The sequence below is a fragment of the Oncorhynchus nerka genome, linkage group LG4 (genome assembly GCF_034236695.1).
Source record: "Oncorhynchus nerka isolate Pitt River linkage group LG4, Oner_Uvic_2.0, whole genome shotgun sequence".
Lineage (NCBI taxonomy): Eukaryota > Metazoa > Chordata > Actinopteri > Salmoniformes > Salmonidae > Oncorhynchus > Oncorhynchus nerka.
Window position 1 is genome coordinate 30,154,125 of NC_088399.1, and position 20,694 is coordinate 30,174,818.

Sequence of the window (20,694 nt, forward strand, 5' to 3'; positions counted from 1 at the left end):
TCACATATTAAAGTTAGAAAAGATCAGAAAGAAAGGGCCAACTTAAATTGTTCTATTGTAGCGAAAATTGGAAAGAGATTTAACTCCTGGTTACTAAGAGATCTTTTATCAGACTAAGACCCAGATGCAGACACAGGAGGCGGATAGTACGAGTCTCAGAGTTTATTACAGTCAAGGGGCAGGAAAAAGGTAAGTCAAGGCAGGCAAAGGGTTGTAATCCAAGTCAGAATCAGGCAGGTACAGGACGGCAGGCAGGATCAGAGTCAGGACAATCAGAACTGGGAAGACTCTTCCAGGTACAGAGACAGCGGCGGATGAACATCTGGGCCGAGGGTATGCTGACCTCTTCCAATTGCTCAGCGAGAGCGGAGGCTGATATCCCATGGAACACTCGAAAGGCAAGAGACCAGTGGCCGAGCAGGGAAGGGTGTTGTGGGTGTATTCCACCCACACAAGTTGCTGGCTCCAGATGGTGGAGTTGGTGAAGACGAGGCAACAAAGGGTCGTCTCCAGGTCCTGATTGGCAGAGTGGCAGACAGGCTCGTGGTCAAGGCCGGCAGAATGGTCAGGCAGGCGGGTACAGAGTCCAGAAACAGGCAAGGGTCAAAACCGGGAGGACTAGAAGAAGGAGAATGCAAATAGCAGGAGGGAAAACCGCTGGTTGACTTGGAAACATGCAAGATGAACTGGCACAGAGAGACAGGAAACACAGGGATAAATACACTGGGGAAAATAAGTGACACCTGGAGGGGGTGGAGACAATCACAAGGACAGGTGAAACAGATCAGGGACACATTGATTGGCTAGTGATGTAAATTGGTGGTGGGATAGCCAGGAGGACACTTTTTTTTCAACTGGTTCATATTGGACAAGAAATTGCGCAAAAGCGAATTGAATAGCGCATTTAATGGAACTTCATGGTAATTACCCTGTTTTGTTGTCCAGTTGTCTGTCGTGCTGATCGGGGTTGTGGTGGCAGTCTATAATTGGCATTGTAGTGCTCTTTATCTATAGAATATACAGTCATCCATCCTCTTCCTCCCTGCTTCATGGGACAAGCATGTGGACCAAGAACACAGTTGATATTGAACTTGACATTATACACACTGAAAACATATTGGGACAATGAGCGAAATTTGACCACACCAGCATTGGCGAATAATAACTGTTGGTCCTGAACAGAGAATCCTTGTTCACAGGACATTTATTACATCTGTTCTGTATACTATATAGGCCTAGTTGTATTTTGCACTCTGTTTACTAGCCACTATTGCTCACAAAAACGGTGTTATCTATGTTGATAGCATGTTATGTCTGTGTTGGGAGGTGGACAGCAGGCTGTTCCCCGCTGTCGCTTCAGGAAGAGAGACAAGGTGCTCTTCTACGGCAGGAAGATAACGAGGAAGGTTAGTCATTCTTAAAATGTGTTCAATATGGCACCCTAGTCCCTTTATAGTGCCACTACTTTTGACCTGGTCCCATAAGGCTCTGGTCAAAAGTAGTGCACCAATGAATAGGGTGCCATTTGGGATACAAATCTGTTCACTCTCCTACTTACCAACCTACTGACAGAAAGGTATGCATACTGTAGCGACCTTAACCCAAGACCCAGCGAGCTCGTCAAGAGGGTCAGATCTCCTGGCATAAGGTGTTAGGTTGACAGTCACTGGACCCGGGATTGAGTCCCAGTCGGGGTTTCCTCCTGAATTCACTACAATACTACCTTTTACTTGGGAAATGGAAGAGAGTCTTCACCAAGTCACTCATCTCCATTCCATGCATTATTTATCAGGGCCCGTACTCATAAAGTGCCTCAGAGTAGGAGGGCTGATCTAGGATTAGTTAAACATTTCAATTCAAATGAATAAGATTATATGGTCAGGGGGGACCTGATCCTAAATCAGCAATTATTTATTTTCTGAAACACTTAGAGGCCCTGGAGTTTAGCATGCCAATCCTTATTCCCATTCTTTTGAATTGAAATGAATTTCTGACGTCTTTATAATTTCAGAATATTACATATCAATTCTTGGAATTGAGTGTGAATCTCCTGTGATTTGTCTTCTGATGATAAGAAATGTTAGTTACGTGTTTTCCATCTAGAACGCAGAGCAAAGTAGCATTTTGTGCCTTTCGTAACTCATCCCTTCATCCCCTTCCTTCCATGTATTCCCTCTCTGTCTCTCTCGGTTACTTACAGGTCCAGACCCTGTCCTCCCCTCTGTCCTCTACCTCGAGTGTCCAAGCAGTGCCCTCGGAAGAGACCCAAAGTCCTGAGTATAGCTCACAGGTAGGCTACCATCTTTAGAGGCTGTCACACCACTACTCAGAAAAGAGGAAATGACATTTAAGAAGGGCGCACTAGTCTATGCCATCTAATGTGTGTGTATGTTCTAGGATCCTGCGTATCCTTAAGGAGCTTCCCACCCTTCAGCCCAAGGAGCACCCTCCATCCCTACTGGAGGCTGACCTGACTGAGTTTGACGTGCAGAACTCCACTCTCCACTCTCACACACCAGTAGCAGTGTGTGTGTTCTCTGTCTAACTCTATGTTGTCTCCCTCTGCTCTCAGGGTGCTTGGCCACTTTGAAAAGTTCCTGGAGCTGTGTTGTCACATGGTCTTGTGGAGCTACATGAAGGGGAGGGGCTGTTCTGGCTGGGAGATGATTACAATAGAATCTACGTGGTCCAGGACGGACGTCTGTAACACTGCATCCACGAAGACAGAAGACCATGCTAGAATACCTGCTGGGAATACACCAATAAACCCGGTGTACACATGCTCAGAGTTAGCCTTAACCCTAATACCAGCATCCAGCATCCACTGACATTTGTCATCATTCCGTGCACATAGGGGAATTTAGCTTTCTGTGGTACAGGATGGTACAGAGCCGGTTGTGAAAGGACGTGCTCCCGGGAGACAGTGTTCATAGCCTACTCAGTATTCTGGACATCAGATGGAGTGGAAATATAGGCTCGTCCCAAATGGCACCCTATTCCCTTTATAGTGCACTACATTTGGCCATAGGGCTGTTGTCAAAAGTAGTGCACGATATAAGGAATTGGCTGTCAGTTTGGACAAGACTTGTTCTCCGCTCCATCTGACACGCCTCACACAGGGTTGTATGAGAGGGGAGTCTGGTCAGGATCCCACGCAGACCCCACTTTCAGGAGGACCCTGTCTCCAAACCCCCCTATACCCTACATGCCATATAGGGAATAGGGTGCCATTTGGGTCACCAATACCTTTGCCTCTGGGCCTGCGTCTGCCTCACTAATGTCTCAATCACCCCCCTTCCCTCTCTGTCCTCCCATCTGCCCTCCAGTCCATCCTGAAGAAGAGTGTGACCATGCAGCACACACCCTTGGCGGTGTTCCACTACACAGACAGTGAGGGATGCTCTGACAACGTCCACCCCAGCAAGGTCAGCGCCATCGTCCAGACCTGCTGGGCATCATCAAGCTGAGGTGAGCAGTTTCGGACAGGGAGTACCATATAGGCGTATAATATACAGTAATATGTACGTAGTATATATGGTAATCGAATTAGTGTTGCACGGTATATCGGGACCACGGTAATATCACGGTGCCAAACGTCATGATAGCAACATTTTAGAACACAGTATGAATCTTCTGGCGCCTGTTATAAAATGTTTATAAAGTCAGTTTTGTTTAAAAGTTCTGTTGAATTTAAGCAGATCCAATAATATTAACTTCACTTTCATGCACTTCGCGCATTTTATATGTGGCAGCTGTAATCAGCCAGCCACATCTACTACCAGCCCTCACTCACCTGGTTCTCTCTGCATCCCCTACCGGCCCTCACTCACCTGGTTCTCTCCGCATCCCCTACCTGCCCTCACTCACCTGGTTCTCTCCGCATCCCCTACCGGCCCTCACTCACCTGGTTCTCTCCGCATCCCCTACCGGCCCTCACTTACCTGGTTCTCTCCGCATCCCCTACCGGCCCTCACTCACCTGGTTCTCTCCGCATTCCCTACCGGGCCTCACTCACCTGGTTCTCTCCGCATCCCCTACGGCGCTCACTCACCTGGTTCTCTCCGCATCCTCTTTCAACCCTCACTCACCTGGTTCTATCCACATCCTGTTCCAGCCGTCACTCACCCAGGTTCTCTCTGTCCACTCTTCATGCGCATCTTTTCATCCATTAGTTTAAAATATAATTTAGCTGTGATGGTGAGTGGGGATGCAGACCCTGATGAGTTTTCTGTTGTTAGATTTGTACATTTGTTACATTGGAGCAGCACGAGCAAAGTTGATACATTGTATCATTTCATCGCCTGTTATAACCAAGAGCACAGACCAGCCTGTGTAGACTTTGCCAGTTCACTGTCATGCAGCCTCTGAGTGTGAGAGAGGGAAAAGTGCAGCTTTCCAGCAAAGAAAATGTCTTGTTTCTAGCCTAAATGGTTAAAAACATATGACCCATATTACCGGAGCTACTTTTTTTTTTTCATTCTATCGGGATTCCCGCACATTTTATGTAATTTCACAAACAATGTCGCAGGCCATTTTAAACTAATCCTGGGGGCTAATTCTTGTTTTGATAACCCAAAAACGTGTTCAATCATGTTTCATAGCTAGCTAACAACCTGCTAACTTGACGGTAAATCGAGGCAAATTTGATTGAGATGTTCATCAAATGCAGGATTCATATAGGCCTAAAGTAAGCCTAAACTATATACATCTATTTATTTCTGGTGCTCCTTAAATGTTGTTTGATGCCTAACTTTTGAAACGTTGGGAGCAGTGTATGTATGTTTGTGGGAGAGAGTGGTGTGTGATTATGAGAGAGAGGGAGACAGAGAGTGTGTGAGGAAGGGAGGAAGAGTGTATAGTGCAATTGACTTTTTCCACATTTTGTTACGTTACAGCCTAAAATGGATTAAATAAGATTTATCCTCATCAATCTACAAAGAACACCCCATAATGATAAAGTGAAAACGGGTTTTTAGACATTTTTGCAAATTTTTAAAATAAAAAACAGAAATACCTTATTTACAGAAGTATTCAGACCCTTTGCTATGATCTTCGAAATTCAAATCAAATCAAATTTATTTATATAGCACTTCGTACATCAGCTGATATCTCAAAGTGCTGTAAGGAAAACCCAGCCTAAAACCCCAAACAGCAAGCAATGCAGGTGTAGAAGCACGGTGGCTAGGAAAAACTCCCTAGAAAGGCCAAAACCTAGGAAGAAACCTAGAGAGGAACCAGGCTATGTGGGGTGGCCAGTCCTCTTCTGGCTGTGCCGGGTGGAGATTATAACAGAACATGGCCAAGATGTTCAAATGTTCATAAATGACCAGCATGGTCAAATAATAATAATCACAGGCAGAACAGTTGAAACTGGAGCAGCAGCACGGCCAGGTGGACTGGGGACAGCAAGGAGTCATCATGTCAGGTAGTCCTGAGACATGGTCCTAGGGCTCAGGTCCCCCGAAAGAGAGAAAGAGAGAATTAGACAGAGCATACTTAAATTCACACAGGACACCGGATAGGACAGGAGAAGTACTCCAGATATAACAAACTGACCCTAGCCCCCCGACACATAAACTACTGCAGCATAAATACTGGAGGCTGAGACAGGAGGGGTCAGGAGACACTGTGGCCCCATCCGATGGAGAAATTGAGCTCAGTTGCATCTTGTTTTCATTGATCATCCTTGAGATGTTTCAACCACTTGATTGGAGTCCACATGTGGAAAATCCAATTGAATGTACATGATTTGGAAAGGCACACACCTGTCTATATAATGTCTCACAGTTGACAGTGAATGTCAGAGTTAAACCAAGCCATATGGTCGAAGGAATAGAGCTCTGAGACAGGATTATGTCGAGGCACAGATCTGGGGAAGGGTATCAAAACATTTCTGCCTCCATCATTCCTAAATGGAAGAAGTTTGGAACCACCAAGATTCTTTCTAGAGCTGTCCGCCCGGGCCAAACTGAGTAGTCGGGGGAGAAGGGCCTTGGTCAGGGAGGTGACCAAGAACCCGATGGTCACTCTGACAGAGCTCCAGAGTTCCTCTGTGGAGATGGGAGAACCTTCCAGAAGGACAACCTTCTCTGCAGCACTCCACCAATCAGGACTTTATGGTAGAGTGGTCAGATGGAAGTCACTCCTCAGTAAAAGGCACATGACAGCCCGCTTGGAGTTTGTCAAAAGTCACCTAAAGGTCCCTCAGACCGTGAGAAACAAGATTCTTTGGTCTGATGAAACCAAGATTGAACTCTTTTGCCTCAATACCAAGCATCACATCTGGAGGAGTCCTGGCACCATCCCTACGGTGAAGCATGGTGTTGGCAGCAGCATGCTGTGGAGATGTCTTTCAGCGGCAGGAACTGGGAAACTAGTCAGGATCAAGGGAGAAATGAACAGACCAAAGTACAGAGAGATCCTTGGTAAAAACCTGCTCCAGAGTGCTCAGGACTTCAGACTGGGGCGAAGGTTCACCATCCAACAGGACAACGACCCTAAACACACAGCCAAGACAACGCAGGAGTGGCTTCGGGACAAGTCTCTAAATGACCTTGAGTGGCCCAGCCAGAGCCTGGGCCTGAACACGATCGAACATCTCTGGAGAATCCTGAAAATAGCTGTGCAGCGACTCTCCCCATTCCACCTGATAGAGCTTGAGAGGATCTGCAGAGAAGAATGGAAGAAACACCACAAATACCGGTCTGCCAAGCTTGTAGCGTAATTCCCAAGCAGACTCAAGGCTGTAATCACTGTCAAAGATGTTTGAACAAGGTTCTGAATACTTATGTAAATGTAATCTTTCAGTTTTAAATTCTTTATAAATATACACACATTTCTAAACCTGTTTTTGCTTTGTCATTTTGGGCTATTGTGTGTAGATTGATTAGGAAAAAAACAATATAATCCATTTCAGAATAAGGCTGTAATGTAACAAAATGTGGGAAAAGTCCAGAGGTCTGAATACTTTCCGAATGCACGTACACACACACCTTGCACACACCTTGCATGTGCACACACACATACACAATTCTCCTTTCCTCATCATGTCACTTCAAGGCTGTCTGGACAGTGCAGTTCAGCAGTATTGCCTTTCCATAGATTTTTACTCTAGCACTACACAGCTAATTCAAATAACCAACTCCTCATCAAGCTTTGATCATTTGAATCAGTTGTGTAGTGCTAGGGCAAAACATTACATGTACACCCAGGTGGGGCCCCAGGACCGAGTTTGGGACACCCTGGCCTAGAAGACCAGCCTATGTTGTTATCAGACCCTGGCCCTTGGTGGAGTCATAAGTAGTCATTAGTGCACAACGTAGCAAAGAGTTGCAAAACGTTCAGTAACAGAGATCGCTTTGCAATTAAAACAAGCGTTTCTATTGGACAAATTCAGGTAGGAAGCTCTCTGTGTCGTTATGTTTGTCTGTCTGACAGAGACGGACATAATGGCAGACAGTGAGCAAGACAAAGACAAACAAACAAAACAGGAAATAACCTACCTGAATTTGTCCAATAGAAACAATAGTTTTCATTGCAAAACTAGTATTGGCTTTAGAAGAGGTTAGCTAGCTTAGCATATTAGCATGGTGCTTGGGGAGAGGTTAGCTAGCTTAGCGTGCTAGCATGGTGCTTGGGGAGAGGTTAGCATGGAGCTTGGCAGAGAAAGCCCCTGATGTGGGATTAAGTTTAGTGCAGATCATTAGGTTCTTTAATCATGTGTTTGATGTGGGTTTCAACAGGCTCAATGGCCAATGCTACAATGCATGGCATGTTCCTCAACCTCAGAGAAGTGGGGGTGGTGAAAGGGAGAGAATGAAAAGGTAGAGTGTGTTGTGGGGGGAAGGGAAAAGGGGTCTAAATCGGTCAGGTGGATGATAAATAATTGGCGAAGGGGAAAAAGTATTGAAAGGAAAAGAATGGAAGTGTAGACTGAACTGGAGAGAGGTCGATCAATATTTGCTCAAGCAGCAGAATGAGTCATAGCTTCTGTTTCTTCACCCTCCCTCATCAGCTCAAACACTGGGTTTCCATCCCAAATGGCACCCTATTTCCCACATAGTGTACTACTTTTCACCAGAACCCTAAAGGCACTGGTCAAAAGTAGTTCACTATGTAGGGAATAGGGTGTAATTTGAGACACAGATTGAGACCTTGTGCTAAAGAACCTTAAAGAACCGATCATACAGTGTGGGTCGACCTCACTGACCACTTATCCCTGATATGATATCGACTGAGATGGAGAAAAATACCAACCACACACAGACAGACTCAAGTGGCTCGATATTATTGTGTAATAGTCTCTTCTCTGCCTAACTGCTACTGTAGCTTTTACTGTGGTTCAAAAGGTTGTTTTTCTGCATAAAGTGTGCCTATAAACAGTACATTCGGAAAGTATTCAGACCCCTTGAATTTTTCCACATTTTGTTAGGTTACAGCCTTATTCTAAAATTGATTAAATAGGTTTTTTCCCTCTCAATCGATCAGATTTACATAAGCATTCAGACCCTTTGCTCAGTACTTTGTTGAAGCACCGTTGGCAGTGATTACAGCCTTGTTCTTGGGTATGACACCACATGCTTGGTACACCTGTATTTGAGGAGTTTCTCCCATTCTTCTCTGCAGATCCTCTCAAGCTCTGTCAGGTTGGATGGGGAGAGTTGCTGCACAGCTATTTTCAGGTATCTGCAGAGCTGTTCGATCGGATTCAAGTCCGGGCTCTGGCTGGGTCACTCAAGGACATTCAGAGACTGTGACTCCCTAAATTCTATCAGCATATCGATTGCACAACCAGGGCTGGTAAAACCCTGGATAATTGTTATTCTAACTTCCGTGACGCATATAAGGCCCTCCTCCGCCCTCCTTCCGGAAAAGCTGACCACAACTCAATTTGGTTGCTTCCAGCCTACAGACAGACTAAAACAAGAAGCTCCCGCGCTCAGGTCTGTTCAACGCTGGTCCGACCAATCTGATTCCACGCTTCAAGACTGCTTCGAACACGTGTATTGGGATATGTTCCGCATTGCGTCCAACAACAACATAGACGAATACCCTGATTCGGTGAGCGAGTTCATTAGAAAGTGCATTGACTATGTTATACCCACATTCCCAAACCAGAAACCGTGGATTGATGGCAGCATTCGTGCGAAAATGAAAGCGCGAACCACTGCTTTTAACCAGGACAAGGTGACCGGAAACATGACGAATACAAAGTGTAGCTATTCCCTCCTCAAGGCAATCAAACAAGCTAAGCGTCAGTATAGAGACAAAGTAGAGTCGCAATTCAACGGCTCAGACACAACAGGTATGTGGCAGGGTCTACAGTCAATCACGGATTACAAAAAGAAAACAAGCCCCGTTGCGGACCAGGATGTCTTGCTCCCAGACAGACTAAATCACTTTTTTGCCCGCTTTAAGGACAATACAGTGCCACTGACACGGCCTGCTACCAAAACCTGCGGACTCTCCTTCACTGCAGCCTACGTGAGTAAAACATTTAAACGTGTTAACCCTCGCAAGGCTGCAGGCCCAGACGGCATCCCCAGCCACGTCCTCAGAGCATGCGTAGACCAGCTGGCTGGTGTGTTTACGGACATATTCAATCAATCCTTATCCCAGTTTGCTGTTCCCACATGCTTCAAGAGGGCCACCATTGTTCCTGTTCCCAAGAAAGCTAAGGTAACTGAGCTAAACGACTATTGCTCCGTAGCACTCACTTCCGTCATCTTGAAGTGCTTTGAGAGACTAGTTAAGGACCATATCACCTCCACCCTACCTGACACCCTAGACCCACTCCAATTTGCTTACCGCCCCAACAGGTCCACAGACGACGCAACCACACTGCACACTGCCCTAACCCATCTGGACAAGAGGAGTACCTATGTGAGAATGCTGTTCATCGACAACAGCTCAGCATTTAACACCATAGTACCTTCCAAACTCATCATCAAGCTCGAGACCTTGGGTCTCGACCCCGCCCTGCGCAACTGGGTACTGGACTTCCTGATGGGCCGCCCCCAGGTGGTGAGGGTAGGTAACAACATCTCCACCCCGCTGATCCTCAACACTGGGGCCCCACAAGGGTGCGTTCTGAGCCCTCTTCTGTACTCCCTGTTCACCCACGACTGTGTGGCCATGCACGGCTCCAACTCAATCATCAAGTTTGCGGACGACACTACAGTGGTAGGATTGATTACCAACAACGATGAGACAGCCTACAGGGAGGAGGTGAGGGCCCTCGGAGTGTGGTGTCAGGAAAATAACCTCACACTCAATGTCAACAAAACAAAGGAGATGATTGTGGACTTCAGGAAACAGCAGAGGGAGCACCCCCCTATCCACATCGACGGGAGTGGAGAGTGTAGTAAGTTTTAAGTTCCTCGGCGTACACATCACGGACAAACTGAATTGGTTCACCCACACAGACAGCGTCGTGAAGAAGGCGCAGCAGCGCCTCTTCAACCTCAGGAAGCTGAAGAAATTTGGCTTGTCACCAAAAGCACTCACAAACTTCTACAGATGCACAATCGAGAGCATCCAGTCAGGCTGTATCACCACCTGGTACGGCAACTGCTCCGCCCACAACCGTAAGGCTCTCCAGAGGGTAGTGAGGTCTGTACAACGCATCACCGGAGGCAAACTACCTGCCCTCCAGGACACCTACACCACCCGATGTCACAGGAAGGCCATAAAGATCATCAAGGACAACAACCACCCGAGCCACTGCCTGTTCACCCCGCTATCATCCAGAAGGCGAGGTCAGTACAGGTGCATCAAAGCAGGGACCGAGAGACTGAAAAACAGCTTCTATCTCAAGGCCAGCAGACTGTTAAACAGCCACCACTAACATTGAGTGGCTGCTGCCAACATACTGACTCAACTCCAGCCACTTTAATAATGGAAATGGATGGGAATTGATTTAAAAATGTTTCACTAGCCACTTTAAACAATGCCACTTCATATAATGTTTACATACCCTACATTACTCATTTCATATGTATATACTGTACTCTATATCATCTACTGCATCTTGCCATCTTTATGTAATACATTTATCACTAGCCCCTTTAAACTATGCCACTTTATGTTTATATACCCTACATTACTCATCTCATATGTATATACTGTACTCTATATCATCTACTGCATCTTGCCATCTTTATGTAATACATTTATCACTAGCCCCTTTAAACTATGCCACTTTATGTTTATATACCCTACATTACTCATCTCATATGTATATACTGTACTTTATACCATTCTACTGCATCTTGCCTATGCTGTTCTGTACCATCACTCATTCATATATTTGTATGTACATATTGTTTATCCCTTTACACTTGTGTGTATAAGGTAGTAGTTGTGGAATTGTTAGGTTAGATTACTTGTTGGTTATTACTGCATTGTCGGAACTAGAAGCACAAGCATTTCGCTACACTCGCATTAACAGCTGCTAACCATGTGTATGTGACAAATAAAATTTGAATTTGATTTGTCCCAAAGCCACTCCTGCGTTGTCTTGGATGTATGCTTATGGTTGTTGTCCTGTTGGAAGGTAAACCTTAGACACAGAGGTTCTAAGCACTCAGGAGCAGGTTTTCACCAAGGCTCTCTGTGTACTTTGCTCTGTTCATCTTTCCCTCTATCCTGACTAGTTTCCCAGTCCCTGCCTCTGAAAAACATCACCACAACATGATGCTGCCACCACCATGCTTCACCGTAAGGGTGGTGCCAGGTTTCCTCCAGTCGTGACGCTTGGCATTTACACTAAATAGTTCAATCTTGGTTTCATCAGACCAGAGAATCTTGTTACTTATGGTCAGAGTTCTTTCGATGACTTTTGGCGACCTCCAAGCGGGCTGTCATGTGCCTTTTGCTGAGGAGTGGCTTCTGTCTGGCCACTCTACCATAAAGTCCTGATTGGTGGAGTGCTGCAGAGATGATTGTCCTTCTGTAAGTTTCTCCAATCTCCACAAAGGAACTCTGGAGAACCGTCAGAGTGACCATTGGGTTCTTGGTCACCTCCCTGACCAAGACCCTTCTTCCCGATTGCTCAGTTTGGCTGCATGGCCAGCTCTAGGAAGAATCTTGGTGTTTCCAAACTTCTTCCATTTAAGAATGATGGAGACAACTGTGTTTTTGGGGACCTTCAATGCATAGGTCATATCGTCTGAGATCCCCAAGGATTGGAAAGCTGCCGCAGTCATCCCCCTCTTCAAAGGGGGAGACACCCTGGACCCAAACTGTTATAGACCTATATCCATCCTGCCCTGCCTATCTAAGGTCTTCGAAAGCCAAGTCAACAAACAGGTCACTGACCATCTCGAATCCCACCGTACCTTCTCCGCTGTGCAATCTGGTTTCCGAGCCGGTCACGGGTGCACCTCAGCAACACTCAAGGTACTAAACGATATCATAACCGCCATCGATAAAAGACAGTACTGTGCAGCCGTCTTCATCGACCTTGCCAAGGCTTTCGACTCTGTCAATCACCATATTCTTATCGGCAGACTCAATAGCCTCGGTTTTTCAGATGACTGCCTTGCCTGGTTCACCAATTACTTTGCAGTTCAAGTGTGTCAAATCGGAGGGCATGCTGTCTGGTCCTATGGCAGTCTCTATGGGGGTGCCACAGGGTTCAATTCTCGGGCCGACTCTTTTCTCTGTATATATCAATGATGTTGCTCTTGCTGCGGGCGATTCCCTGATCCACCTCTACGCAGACGACACCATTCTATATACTTTCGGCCCGTCATTGGACACTGTGCTATCTAACCTCCAAACGAGCTTCAATGCCATACAGCACTCCAACTGCTCTTAAACGCGAGTAAAACCAAATGCATGCTTTTCAACCGATCGCTGCCTGCACCCGCATGCCCGACTAGCATCACCACCCTGGATGGTTCCGACCTTGAATATGTGGACATCTATAAGTACCTAGGTGTCTGGCTAGACTGGAAACTCTCCTTCCAGACTCACATCAAACATCTCCAATCGAAAATCAAATCAAGAGTCGGCTTTCTATTCCGCAACAAAGCCTCCTTCACTCACGCCGCCAAGCTTACCCTAGTAAAACTGACTATCCTACCGATCCTCGATTTCGGCGATGTCATCTACAAAATGGCTTCCAACACTCTACTCAGCAAACTGGATGCAGTCTATCACAGTGCCATCCGTTTTGTCACTAAAGCACCTTATACCACCCACCACTGCGACTTGTATGCTCTAGTCGGCTGGCCCTCGCTACATATTCGTCGCCAGACCCACTGGCTCCAGGTCATCTACAAGTCCATGCTAGATAAAGCTCCGCCTTATCTCAGTTCACTGGTCACGATGGCAACACCCATCCGTAGCACGCGCTCCAGCAGGTGTATCTCACTGATCATCCCTAAAGCCAACACCTCATTTGGCCGCCTTTCGTTCCAGTACTCTGCTGCCTGTGACTGGAACGAACTGCAAAAATCGCTGAAGTTGGAGACTTTTATCTCCCTCACCAACTTCAAACATCAGCTATCCGAGCAGTTAACCGATCGCTGCAGCTGTACATAGTCTATTGGTAAATAGCCCACCCATTTTCACCTACCTCATTCCCATACTGTTTTTATACTGTTTTTTATTTATTTACTTTTCTGCTCTTTTGCACACCAATATCTCTACCTGTACATGACCATCTGATCATTTATCACTCCAGTGTTAATCTGCAAAATTGTAATTATTCGCCTACCTCCTCATGCCTTTTGCACACATTGTATATAGACTGCCCCTTTTTTCTACTGTGTTATTGACTTGTTAATGGTTTACTCCATGTCTAACTCTGTGTTGTCTGTTCACACTGCTATGCTTTATCTTGGCCAGGTCGCAGTTGCAAATGAGAACTTGTTCTCAACTAGCCTACCTGGTTAAATAAAGGTGAAATAAAATAAAAATAAATAAAAGGTCATTTTTTGGTACCCTTTCCCAGAACTGTGCCTCAACATAATCCTGTCTCGGAGCTCTACAGACAATTCCTTCGACCTCATGGCTTGGTTTTTTCTCTGACATGCACTGTCAACTGTCGGATCTTATATAGACAGGTGTGTGCCTTTCCAAATCTTGTCCAATTAATTGAATTTACCAAAGGTGGACTCTCAAGGATGATCAATCGAAACAGGATGCACCTGAGCTCAATTTCGAGTCTCATAGCAATGGGTCTGAATTCTTACGTAAATAACATTTTCTGTTTTTTAAATTTGATATATTTGCTAAATGTCTAAACTTGTTTTTGCATTGTCATTATGTGATATTGTGTGTAGATTGAGGGGGGAAATATTTTGTATCTATTTTAGAATAAGGCTGTAATGTATTTCATCTATTTTAGAATAAGGCTGTAACGTAACAAAATGTGAAAAAAGGGAAGAGGTCTGAATACTTTCCGAGTGCACTGTATTATGTGCCTACTATGCCTGTTGAATGTTATTCTCATATACAGAAATGGGCATACAGGCTGTTGTATGCATTATACGTCTGTTTGTATAGTTTTAGACAAACTGTGCCCTACTTCCCTTTGTCTGACCTCTCGATGACCTTTTATTCTCTAGTTGACCTTTTCTCTTTGACCCTGTAGTTGGAGCAGATGCTGGAGGGCAGTGCGGTGAGGGCCCAGAAGCAGCTGGTGTTGTTAGACAGGGAGGATGGCCCACCACCCCAGGGAACTGTGGAGTGGCTCAACATGAGGAGCTGGATCTCCAGACACCTGCACCTCTCCTGCCCATGCAGGGTCTACTCCAAGAGGAGCCTGCCCAAACTGGTATGCACAGGCACGCATGCAAACACACACATCTGATCTGCCAAAACTGCACAATCAGACACCAACCATAACCAAGGTAGAATTGCCAGATAACCCCACTGTTATTTCTAGTGTCCAACCACTCAGGAAGTAGTGTGTTAAGCTCTTCTGATTGTCTGTCTCTCCTCTGCAGATAGAGATGTACCCGCTTGTGTTCCAAAAGACAGCTGACCGCCATTCAGACTTTTCACGTCTGCCCAGGGTGCTGACCGGAAATGCCATCGCCCTCATATGGGGGAGGAGGAGACAGGTACGACCCAATGACACCTGATCTCTGACTTCTACATCACTGACATCCCTAAGCACTATATATAGTCACTAGTCATTTATGTGAAGTCATACCACGATGCACTCAAATCACTGACTGCTTCCACATGTAATTTCTTGCTCTATTAATTTGATCTTGTTCTCATGTCTCTCCTCTCTCTTCTCCTTCTGTTTGTGCTGTTTTTGTGTTTTGTTCAGGAGATGTTTCAAGGTTGGTTCCTCTTGTCTCTCTCTCTTGTGTTTTGTTAAATGACTTGAACTATGTGTCTTGTTCCCCTTGTGAAGTGGTGTGGTACTAGTTTTGACATATGTGGTGATGTAAAACAAGATGTTTACTTGGCAGTTACAATCACTAACAGTGAACATAAGTGGAAATGAGTTGAGAGTCTGTTGTGTGAAACCATTTCAAAACATCTGCACTGCAAATCTGTTTTTACACCTGCCAGATACAGGGAACGCTGCAGAGACTGGTTAGTCATCAGAACCACCAACATGATGAAAGCCGAGACATTACGTCAATCCACATTCCTTCAAGTTTGATGGGAGGGAGTCTCTCTCGCTCTGCTCTTTTTTTTTTACCTTTATTTAACCAGGCAAGTCAGTTAAGAACACATTCTTATTTTCAATGACGGCCTGGGAACAGTGGGTCTCTCCTGTTCAGGGGCAGAACGACAGATTTCTACCTTGTCAGCTCGGGGGTTTGAACTCACAACCTTCCGGTTACTAGTCCAACGCTCTAACCACTAGGCTACGCTCTGAATGAGGCAGGGATCCCTGTGGACCTGGTGGGTGGCATTTCCATTGGCTCCCTAATGGGGGCGCTGTACACAGAGGACCACAGCCGCATGTGAAAGAGGGCATGAGAGTGGGCCATGGTGAGAGGAACCACAACACCTCATCTAGTCTCTTTCTCAGTTTCTTTCCTCAATTCGTTGCGTCCTCATGAATTGGAAGAAAAAGTCAAAGGGGAGGGAGATTGGGTATTTTTGTCCAAAATACCTTGAGAAGGAGGCAAGGAGAGAGGACGCAAGGAATTTAGGAAAGACAAATGTAGAAATATTAATTTGATCTTCACTCAATCTTTAACTGTCGCCTATTGGCAAGTTGTCACGATCGTCGTAAGAAGCGGACCAAAGCGCAGCGTGGTGTGAATGCATCATTTAATAGATGATGAAAAACACGACGTAAACTGTACAAAAACAATAAACAAATAACGACCGTGACGCGGTCGTAAGAACTGTGCTGACACAAGCAACTAACATAGACAATCACCCACAAACAAACAGTGAAACCCAGGCTACCTAAGTATGATTCTCAATCAGAGACAACTAATGACACCTGCCTCTGATTGAGAACCATACTAGGCCGAAACATAGAAATCCCAAAATCATAGAAAAACAAACATAGACTGCCCACCCCAACTCACGCCCTGACCATACTGAATAACGACAAAACAAAGGAAATAAAGGTCAGAACGTGACACAAGTGTTTACATTTTGGCCAGGATGGTCTAAGAAGTCTTGTGACTTCAATGGGACAAAGTGATCAAATTAAAGGTGAATTATAAGGGCTCTCATCGAATTGTTCGCAGTCTTTTTGATGGTATGTTTTTGATGGTATTTTATTAATACACCTTTAATGGCTTGTGCTAATTTGCAATTAATTTCTATGACTTGATATTGGGTTCATATCGGAGTGAAAGTTTTATTTTGGTTACTAAGAATATACAAGCCATTTTTTAAATAATTACTTGAAATGTATAGGATTACTTAGGTTGTGTCCCAAATTGTACCCTGTTCCCTATTTAGTGCACTGTTTTTGCTCTTTTCAAAAGTAGTGCACTGTAAGGAATAGGGTGTCATTTGGGACACACAAACAGGACACTGGAGGTATGAGCACAGTTCAGCTGTCAGGGTGGTATTTGACCTTTGACCCCTGTAGATGTGGCTGCCCTACTGTGTTGTGAAGAGCAGTGACTACTGCGAGTACATCAGACCGCCCACAAACCGCTACCGCACACTGGAGTTTGGCAAGTTCGACAAGATCCTTGTGAGTCTCACTCTTTGTCTTCGACATGGGGAGTTGGTCTGTTATTCAGTGTCTTTTTGCTTCCTCTTGCTCTCCCTCTTAGTCTAGACCTCACTTCTTCACACTTCGCCATTCATCTATCTTTCCTCCTCCTTAGTAAAAAGTGTGAAAAGGATTTAAAGGATTGCCGGAGATTAGCTACATTTGATTCAGCCTTTGTTTGTGTGTGAGAATGATGTGTGTGTCCTCTATGAGGTGGGTTACCAGCATGGCAACACTGTGTTCGATGTGTGGATTCGCAGTGGAGTGGTGGAGATCATGCTGTAGGACCACCACCAGGAGGAGTCTCGTAACACACACAGCAACAACAATGTGAGGGGGGGAGTATCAGGGAGGGAGGGGAGGATCAGGGAGGGAGTGAGGAAGAGGATCAGGGAGGGAGTGAGGAAGAGGATCAGGGAGGGAGGGAGTATCAGGGAGGGAGGGAGTATCAGGGAGTGAGGGGAGGATCAGGGAGGGAGTGAGGAAGAGGATCAGGGAGTGAGGGAGTGTGGGAGAGGATCAGGGAGGGAGTATTAAAATGAAGAAAAGCCTTACTCACTATTAGAGATGGAATGGCAGACATTTACAGAGTTTTGATGATACTGTTTTTAATGGAGTGCTCCATACCTGTATATGACTAGACATTGTAAAATTGTGTATTTTAATGCGATTGTTCTGAATGATTTCTGTATGAAGCCCCTATTCAAATATACCTGTGCACTGTCTGTCCCATGTGTCCTGCAGGGACCTGTGACCTGTCCCAACGCCTCCTTCACTGACCTGGCTGAGATTGTGTCCCGCATCGAGCTGGCCAAACCTGCTCTGGTAGACGGTGAGGCTGCTGATCTTATCTGCACATAGAGCAGCAGAGTGCTGTGGAGGTCATGGAGGTCCAACAGGCATCAAGGTGTAGGCAACAACAAGACCACAATACCAAATGACCTCTGAGACCTAAGCTATTTGGCAACAAAAGTGCCATCCTGTTTTCACAACCTCACTGCAACATTTTCACAACTTTGTAAAAAGCATTTTATTTTGCCCGCTGGGAAGAGGCTGCGAGCCAGTAGCTAGTTAGCTGTTTACTTTTCTGTTGCCATCACAGCTGGAATAGTTTAATATTTATGTTTTTAGTGCCGCTCTGCTAGCTTTTGACCCCCCTCTCGTCTCTCTTTCATGGGATTGGCTCGCCGCCTCCAGTACATTGCTGTCCTGGGGAAAATAAAATATCATTTTATTTTTGTCTTCCTCCTTCCTTGTTATTGTTGAACATTGTTCGGGCTCTGTGAGATGGGTTGTGTTTATGCTGCCACAGAGCAGAGCCACGGAAGTGGTTGGTTAAATGATGATGAATATGCAGCTATGACTAGAGTGGCATTTTGTTACAGTTCCTGTACTTACACTTCTCCTTCCCTCTCTTTCTCCTTCCTTCCTCCCTCTGGTTGTACTTGTACCTCACTCTTTTATTACCCCTATCAACTCTCTTCTTCTCTTTCTTTCTTCCCTTCCCTCTTTCCATTCTTCCATATGTCAGAGCAGTCCGACTACCCCACAGACTAATAGCAGGAGGCGGTGGGGAGTGCCTACTCAGACATTGAGCTATCCAATCACTACAGCGAACACACCGCTAAGGGGGAGGAGACTGCTGACACAGTGCAGTGAAGCTTTGAATGTCGATGTTTCTTCTTGGTTTATCTCGGTATTGCATCACTTTCTCTCTCCTTTGAGACTAAAGCCTGAGATCAGCCTTATGACCTAACCACTGTAGCTCCACCTCTTCCTCAGGATGAAGATCTGCTGGACAGGGGGTGCAAACGTCGCCATCCTCCCCGAGGCATTCGTGGGGGGAGGGGTAAAATGTGAACTACAGTGCGTAGGCTGATTCTATATGGTGCTTATGTGCAGGCACATCCAAGACAGCTGTAAAACACAACACAGCTGATTTGACTAATGAATCATTAGCCTTTACTTACCTCTAGAACTAGCTTAATAGATGTACTCACATGACATTAAGCCAATCAATGCAGTATATATTTTTGCATGTGTGTTTATCCATACAGTGCAGTATAAAGCAGTGCCTTTATCGCAGCTAATGTTGATGCTAGCACCAGAAGCCTTGCATTGTGTTGTAGTAAATGGAACGCCTCTATCGTACAGATCCCATGTGGTTGTAGGAGTGTGTCCTAAATAGCACCCTATTCACTTCAGTGCATTATGTAGGGGATAGGATGCCACAAGAGACGCAACCTGTCTAAAGTCTGAAAGAAGCAAAGAGGCAGCATGTGATGTGTGTGAGAGCATGTCAGAACCGGAAGGAGGATGTATCATGACTGTGTTAGTGTGGCATTTCTCTAACGGTTGGCGAAGTTGATACTACTGTAGGGTCAATGTATCCGCCTCACAGTTCTGGACAGGGTCCGATTCAAAGGCACAATTCACGTGGTACAATAAACAAGGCCATATTGAATTAATTAGCTACATGGAAAGTGCTATTGGATAATGATTGACTACAGTGAAACAATTAAAGATATATGAATGTGGTGCCACGTTTGACAAAATGCATACATATATGCTCAGTGAATGCAACAACGCTTTTTGTGACTTACTGAACTAAACTGGACAACTTGACCATTTCAACATTTCAATCTGCTCAATGGTGCCTTTTATGTTGACTGACTATTACATGCTGATTAGTTCCATTTTAATGTTGAGCACAGTTTGCCAATCACCCTGTAAAGCAATGAAGGACTCGTGTACTATTAAGAGTTGCTTCTGTCAATTGTTACCAGATAATGTTACCAGATAATGTTTTTGATAATCCAGTGCATAACACTACTCACTAATAATAAACCACTATTGGTTAGTTGAGTGTTGATTTTATATCTCTCTATTTCTCTCTGGGACTAAACACCTCCCTCTGCAACTGGATCCTGAACTTCATGACGGGCTGCCCCCAGGTGGTAAGGGTAGGTAACAACACATCTGCCACGCTGATCCTCAACATGGGGGCCCCTCAGGGGTGCATGCTCAGTCCCCTCCTGTACTCTCTGTTCACCCATGACTGCATGGCCAAGCACGACTCCAACACCATCATTAAGTTTGCCAACGACACAACAGTGGTAGGCCTGATCACAGACAACGATGAGACAGACTATAGAGAGGAGGTCAGAGACCTAGCAGTGTGGTGCCAGGACAACAACCTCTCCCTCAATGTGAGCAAGACAAAGGAGATGATTGTGGACTACAGGAAAAGGAGGACCGAGCACGGCCCCCATTCTCATCGACGGGGCTGTAGTGGAGCAGGTTGAGAGCTTCAAGTTCCTTGGTGTCCACATCAACAACAAACTAGAATGGTCCAAACACACCAAGACAGTCGTGAAGAGGGTACGACAACGCCTATTCCCCCTCAGGAGACTGAAAAGATTTGGCATGGGTCCTGAGATCCTCAAAGTTCTACAGCTGCACCATCGAGAGAATCCTGACTGGTTGCATTACCGCCTGGTATAGCAACTGCTCAGCCTCCAACCACAAGGCAC

General features: G+C 45.5%; 1 pseudogene; it reads left to right on the forward strand.

The window, feature by feature from the left end:
- The first annotated feature begins 314 nt into the window (after nt 1-314).
- On the forward strand, nt 315-19,021 carry LOC135571507 (patatin-like phospholipase domain-containing protein 7; annotated as a pseudogene).
- The last annotated feature ends 1,673 nt before the right edge of the window (nt 19,022-20,694 follow it).